Raw genomic sequence first — 7,507 nt, 5'->3', positions numbered from 1 at the left:
TTCGGAAGTACACAGGGGCGTAGTTTCAAAGTGGGCTAAACTGGGCGTAAACATGGGCGTACACGAGGGAGTGCACTAATTCTGGTAGGCGTGCATTCGGACAGCACACCGACTGCACACGAACAAAAAGGCAGGAAATATGCGGTCTTCATAAGCAAGTATTGCTTTGCGGACACCACTCGGTCATGCGCTAGGCATTCGGAACGCCCAATCAGTACGGCCGCACCTGAACCAATGTCAGCTGAACACAATACAATCCACTCCTCTACTCATTACTCATTAATTACACTCTTGTCATTGCTTCAATTGGAACCATTGCAGCTTAAATGGACCATTACAAAACACACAAATCTATGCTGAAAGCACGGCTGCATTTGTTACACACATTTACACTGCAAGCAATGGACAGAACTTGCTATCACTAATATAAATATACATGTCACTTTTACATTTACCAATAACACCACACATTTGGGGATCAAAATATAAATTTATTAGACTAAGGTCAAACATAAAATTGTAAGAGCATGTTGTTTGCCACATGCCACAAATTAAAGGTACCATACCAGGATTTTTGAAAAATAAATAAAAATTAACAAATGTATTAGTTACATACATAGGTATTAAAAACAATCCCTTTTTAATGAGGTAGCCTAATTGCATAAGTGTGTCATGTGTGTGATGTATGAGTTCCGATGATAGTGGTATGTTTTGCAGAAATACACCGCATCGGTGCGTACGGCCATGTTCCCGTCCGTTCTGACGCGGTAAGACCATGCAGGCGCTGTAAGACCGTGCAGAATATGTGTGTGTCCACCACACACGCAAGGTTTGGATGTCGTCCGTAAACACGCCCTCTTCTTAAAGTGTGAGTCCATCCGAATGTGGAGGACCGGTGGGCGTTTCTTCGTACCATGTCCGCACATTCTATTCAAAAGAAGCAACTTTATAGATTTGTTTAATAACCAATTTATCATTAGTCGTGAATCAAGCTTTTCATAAATTGTACGGTTAACTTTACTCCTAAAATTGCAATCATTATACACCTACTTTTCGAATTTCTCCTTAAAAAATGATAAAAGTAATTATAGAGTCAAGGTGTTAAATTTGTAAATATTTTGATTTAACCATTTGTGCTCAAGCATGGATATTACAAAAACCTGAACTATTCGTATGCCTTGAGGCATGTGGTTGGGAAGCTATGTGCTAGAATAAGCAAAGTATAGAATTAAAAAAAGAAATGTATTATGTAATAATCTATGATGTAAAGAAAATCATCAAATATAAAACAGTACACATATTACACTCAAAAACATAAATATAAAAATAGACGAAACTGTTCCAAAAAACATGATGATTTTCCATCAATTTTCCATCAATTTTGCAATGCGTTTATTTAAGTGCAAATCTAATGTATAATTGCAGAAACAAATAATGTTATACTGTAATCGACTGACAGCCCGACCATAGATTTTTTTGACAAATGCATCAATGGATAAGTGTTAAGCCGAAGAACAAAAGCCGCAGAATACTGTAGAAAAAAAAATTAACTGTTGCAGGCCAGTTTGCGCTATTTTGTTTATTAGTATGGTAATTATTGCATTAAAAAAATATATATCTTAAAAAAAAGCATAGGCTCTCCACCCGAATCCATAAGGGATACAGTCATTTGGTCTACAGTATGTTGGTCAACAAGCATTGGGTCGACACCATTAGGTCGACATGGGGATAGGTCGACATGGGTCAAGGTCGACGTGGGGTTTTTCACTGTTCTTTGAGCCGACATGTGCCGACAGGTGGTATTTCATGCCCTACCATCCACTAGAGTGTGGTGGGAGAATAAAATAGTGTGCCGAGCGCAGAAAGGCACCGTGCCCAAAGCACTGCAAGCATAGCGGTGCACTTCAAACTGTGTCAATGTAGACTGTGTCGACATTCGGGTAAAAAAACTGTGCAAAACCCCATGCCGACCTTTTTACTGTCGATCTAGATACTGTCGACCTAAAGCTTGTGTCGACCTAATGTCCTGTCAACCTAAACCCATGTCGACCTAGACCCATGTCGACCTTGACCCATGTCGACCCAATGGTGTTGACCTAATGCTTGTCGGTCAACATACTGTAGACCAAACGATCCCAACCCATCCATAACCAGTCCTGGGCCTCCCAGTCTGGGCTGATATTGAAAAATTGGTAAAAAAAACAACAACATGGGGCACCCCCTATTTTTAATGTCCCCATCAAAACTTTCATCAGTCTTCTGACGGGTTGGAAGCCTTTCTTAGTCTGGTCATGGCCTCCTATGCTTGCGGCTCTGCATCTGTGAAAGCAGTGACTTACATTGACACGCCCGTGATGCTCCCATAACACGCCCATTAAATGGACCATTTTTGCAAGCACTAGTAACCACCTCTCAGTCTCTGCCCAGAAACGCCCATCATGTTTCCGCAACATTTCAGGTACCGCTTGAAATGATGGCAACAGACCCTTTGTGCGTACTCTGTGTATATGAAGTTGGAGTTTTCCGAAATTTTCACAGATGCACAGTTGTAAATAACTGCTCATTGTGTGTCTCAATTACAGTAGGTCCTATAACATTCAACATGAAATTGAAACATTTATAAAAATCTTTACTATTAGGACATAGGAATCTATTTACTAATCCTTGGAGAGAGATACAGTCTCTCTCCAGCATTCATCACCTAAGCTGCCATCCAAAAGCAGGGAATCCTGACAAGGTTCAGGTAAGTTTACATACCTTCCCCCTGCCCCCCCACCAACCCTAACCCTCCATTGCAGAAAACTAACCCTCCTTCCCACAGCCTGACCCTAACCCTCCCGCTAGTGCCTAACCCAAACCATACACCATGCCACCTAAACCTAACCCCCTGCCCACATCCCAACCCTAACCCTGTCTTCTAGATGTCTACCCCTATCCCTTCAGCCTAACCCTAACCTTTTCCTTCCCATAGCCTAATTCGAAGTGTCCTCACTAGTGCCTAACCCCCCTTCCCCGGCCTGACCCTATCCCATCCCACATACTTGCCGATCGGAAAACCGGCTGTTGGTATGCCGGCATTGCAAAGTTCCGGTGCCGGTCTACCTGAAGCAGTTGGAATGCCGGCATCGGTATACTAAATACCAGCTTCCTGAATGCCGCGATAATGACTGCATCCTCTTTCCAACCATCCTAATTATATGCCTACCTGCTTCTATGTTTCAGTATACACTGTACTTTTTCACTATGTGCGTGTGCGCTTTAATTTCTCAGACTAACTGGATAGAGGAAACTTAAAGGTGATGAATTCCTGCCAGGTTTTAGAAAAATTAATTTGGAAAATTGGCTTCTGAGGTGCCAGAGCAAATTGGCAAACGTCTTTTCTGTACTGGCAGCCATAATAATTCTGATTGTACGATGATGTAAACAAAGTGTCACTTATCAGAGAATGAGGGATCCTTCTACTCCTCCAGTAACTTTTTGGATCACTCTATCGCAGTGTTTACATTATGGAATGAGAGCCAATAGTATATTTTGGTTTTTCAAGATGAATGATGTGTGAGAGATATGACAAAGAATTACAGTCTCATATGTAAGTTTGGCCCTTGTTATATTTGGATTTATTTCTGTCCGCTGCATTACTATATACAGATGGAGCGCCCTATTCCTGGACAAACTGGGAGCTACAGTACTCTAAATGGTCATGAAATATTTCGACTCTGCTGTCTGACATGCAGTGTTTCTATGGTAATATTAACAGATCCGAGGACAAACGGACCTTATTTATTTTGTAGGTCGTTTTGGCCATAGTCATACAAATTTTAGTCACTGAAAAAGACACCACATGCATGAGGAACGTTGGTTTACCATAGGCCCAATCTCTGTCTCTTCTCCTGTTGTGCGTGACTGTCACCATACCAACTACCAATCAGGTTGGAGATTTCCAAGCAGGGGGGAATTTACTAAGATGGGAGTTCAATTAAAATGAGATCTTGCCCATAGCCCATAGATTCTATTTTGTATGTATTTAGCACCTTCTAGAAGATAATGATGGAACATCCCATCTTCAATAGAACGCCCACCTTAGTAAATTCATGCCCAAGATGTGTGCTGTGAATGAAGTGCCCAAAGAGAACAGAATTCAAATAGAGTTGGTTGCAGAGAAAGTGCAAATGCAAGTATTTTTTTTTTTACAATTCTCAAATTGAAATTTATATTGATTGATGTATGTATTCTTGGCACTGAACAACACATTGTTAAAAACCATGTCAAATCCAACTATATATTTCAAAACCTTTTTTTGCTCATTGTAACAAAAAATAAATTACATATTTATGACCTTTGTAAGTGTAAAGGTTCCCATTCACTAGGGCGACTCGCATGTGATTTGGTCACTTTTCATGCACTTACATTGATAAATTGCACAAAATGCGTCCAACTCGCATGTGATTGACATCAGGTCCACACAGGCTGCCGGTAAAATGTGTCACATGACCAACCAGGAGGTTCCGGGACAGCTTCTTCGCACAGCGACTTCCTCTGAGGTGTCTAGGTGAGAATATTAGGGGGAAAATCTGGGAAAGGGCTAAATACACTTTTAAAGCACAATATTTTTTGTACAGTTAACTATACATACAAGACATGGAATATACATATAAAATGATAAAGCCTGGATTTGTGGAACGAAAACATGGGTCCAGAGACGTCACAAGCAAGGTGCAGGCCATACATGGGTGACCCCCTTCGCCCTTCCATGTGGTGACACCACTCGCTCGCCACAGGTTCTATTCTCCCTCTATGGGGGCCGTGGACCCCCACAAGGTAGAAAAGCCCCTGTCAGTCGGGATCCCCCCTGTCGGAGCACCGGCAGTCGGGATTCCGATGTGGGTATACTGACTGTTGGGATCCCGATTGTCGTGCAGTCATCCGGCACCCCTACAAAACTGCAAAAGGACTCTCAAAACTCACTTTTTCATCAAACTCAACTGTCTCTCATCCTTACCCTCTATTCCACACCCACTTTCTACCCTATCAGTTTCACAGCTGTTTGTCTGCTCCTCCCATTTAAAACGTAAGCTCTGATAAGCGGGGAGTAACCCTCATTTTCTGCCACCTTGATGCTTGTTTCATCTCATGACTGCTGATGTAGCAATGTTTGCATACCATGATAGAGATGGGTCGTTCGCGAACTAAGCAGATCTTTTGGACGGATCCCATAAAAGAGTGAGTGAGCTGCCGAGCCCAAAAAAGGTGAACCGTCATTCTTTTACTTTCAGTTTCGTTTTCCATTACAATGCATTTGCCTGAGCTCAGCACTGCCACCTGTGGCAGCTGAGATGTACTAACTCTGGAGACTGAGTACAGTGCTGCGACTGCAAGTAAAAGAAAGAATAACAAGGCTGCTGCTGCTAGGGATGGCCATCGGTGCAGACGCCATCGATTGTTGCCATTGATAGCGATTATGCACCCAGCCATCGATCAGTGTTTTACTCCGTCATGTGCTGTATGTTCTTATTTGTTCAGCTCACTGTTTTAAATAAAAAAAAGTTTAAAAAAATGTCAATAAATGATTGTAAAACAAATTATGCTTCGTTATTATCAAATTACTCCTTTTTTCAAAATGAGCCGAGGACCCGTCTAAAAGATCCGGATCTTTACACGGATTGCTCACTTGATCTCAGTTTTTCTTGGTGACCCATTTTGCCCATCTCTAAATCATGTACTTGTCCTGTATTGTACTGTAGGTCACCGCTTTCTTGTTTTGCTCATTTGTTTATGTAGTTTGTTAGGCATTGGAGAACCATATAAATAAAGCATAATAATAAAATAGGAGGCTATCCTGGCGAAGTTTGTCCCTTTAAATTCTCTCAGAACCAATCGGTCTCCAACAGCAACACATTTGATTATTGTTGTTAGTTGTGCATTGTATTTTTATGCTCAGTTCTGGTTTCCTTTCTCTGCTACCCTACAATTTTTATTGATAACATAAGGATTAGCTAACCAACTTTATGTTTCTGTGCTGTTTTACTATAATTTAAAAATTCTAAGATAACATGTGGCAGGCACAGGCTACACCCCTACACCTATAGGAGGTTTAGACTTAATAGAACAATTTAAAACCGAAGCCATACTAGAGAACCATCCACTCCTAAGCTATTAAATCAATTAATGTGCCCCCTGTCAAACCTCCCAGAACCACTTGGTTACTGTATCTAGTGATGCAGTGGATTTTTGCACACTGTCCAGCAGTGCTGTAACAAGCACTCATGCTGTAACACGCACTCCCGCTGCACTGTGCTGGCCCCACCTCCTTTACATGGGATGTCACACACAGTGGGCACGGTTGCCGGCACCCAGAAACTACAGCAGTCTCCGAAGTACAGGCAGCTGCCGCACTACTGGCTGCAGGATGCTGTTTCATGCAGCCTGCAAACCAGAAGCGCAGCCAATGGGGCGGGGCTACGGTGCACCCACAGAGCCTCTGCGCTCAGTGCCACGCACCAATCCCATACTTAGTTACGCCACTGCTGTAAAGGCAGCCTGTGCTAAAGTTATCTACTGCCTGGGCTCAGGATCTGATAAGCTAAGTGTTTCAAAATTTTGTATATTGTCCCAGATTGTAACATAGTAACATAGTAATTAAGGCTGAAAAAAGACGTTAGTGATGTGAGTCATCTATAGGATTCCCTTAGTGGCCAAAAATGTATCCAGTTTTGATTTAAATTCATTAACATTAGTTCTGTAACTACCCCCACCGGCAATGAGTTCCAGAATGTTACTGCTCTACTGGTGAAGAATCCTCTTCTTAATTCAGTACGGAATCTCTTTTCTTCGAGCCTCAGTACATGCCCACGTGTCCTAAGTATAGGCCTGTTTGTGAACAAATCATGTAACAGTTCCATATTATTCCCAATCCTGTATTTGAACATCTCCTATATATTTGGCTACATCTGTCACTCAAAGTGGGTGTCTGTGTCTATAACGCTCTGTTCCTGGACTTTCCTCTTAATGTGTGATTGCCTTCATCTGTGCTGAACACCTTTCTGAGAAATTAACCTGTTTAAAACAGGTGATGGCAATCATACATTAAGGGGAAGTCTAGAAACAGAGCATTGTGTCCCTCCTGGAGAGGGTCATGTTGGGAGGTATGTGACAGAGAACCAGCCCAGTGAGCCCACAGACAGTGCCAGACACCCACTGCCTTCCCATGTTGCCCAGCACTGCTACTCCACGGCCACCAGGTGAGCGCCCCCCTCCCGCGATTTGCGGCAAAACCTCCCCCCCCGCGCGCCCCCCCCCCCCCCCCTGCGATTTGCGGCAAAAATACCCACTCCCCCGCGACCCCCCCTACCGCGATTTGCAGCAAAAACACCCCCGCGACCCCCCCTCCCGCGATTCGCTGCAAAAAGAACCCCCCCACGACCCCTCCCGCAATTCGCGGCATAACCACCACCCCGCGACCCCCCCTCCCGCGAATCGCTGTAAACCCTCCCCCCTGACCCCCCCCCCC

General features: G+C 43.3%; 1 long non-coding RNA gene across 1 annotated transcript; it reads right to left on the bottom strand.

The window, feature by feature from the left end:
• Positions 1 to 476: 476 nt before the first annotated feature.
• On the bottom strand, positions 477 to 7,182 carry LOC146059561 (uncharacterized). The gene is made up of 3 exons (XR_014470273.1): positions 6,753 to 7,182; positions 4,408 to 4,545; positions 477 to 927 (listed from the first exon to the last, which is right to left on the bottom strand). It is a non-coding gene; the product is annotated as an uncharacterized LOC146059561 (long non-coding RNA).
• Between the last annotated feature and the right edge of the window lie 325 nt (positions 7,183 to 7,507).

Source organism: Crinia signifera, chromosome 2, assembly GCF_055691185.1.
Source record: "Crinia signifera chromosome 2, ASM5569118v1, whole genome shotgun sequence".
Classification (NCBI taxonomy): Eukaryota; Metazoa; Chordata; class Amphibia; order Anura; family Myobatrachidae; genus Crinia; species Crinia signifera.
The sequence above is the reverse complement of the archived record's forward strand: the minus strand, read 5'-3'. Positions and strand labels throughout refer to the sequence as shown.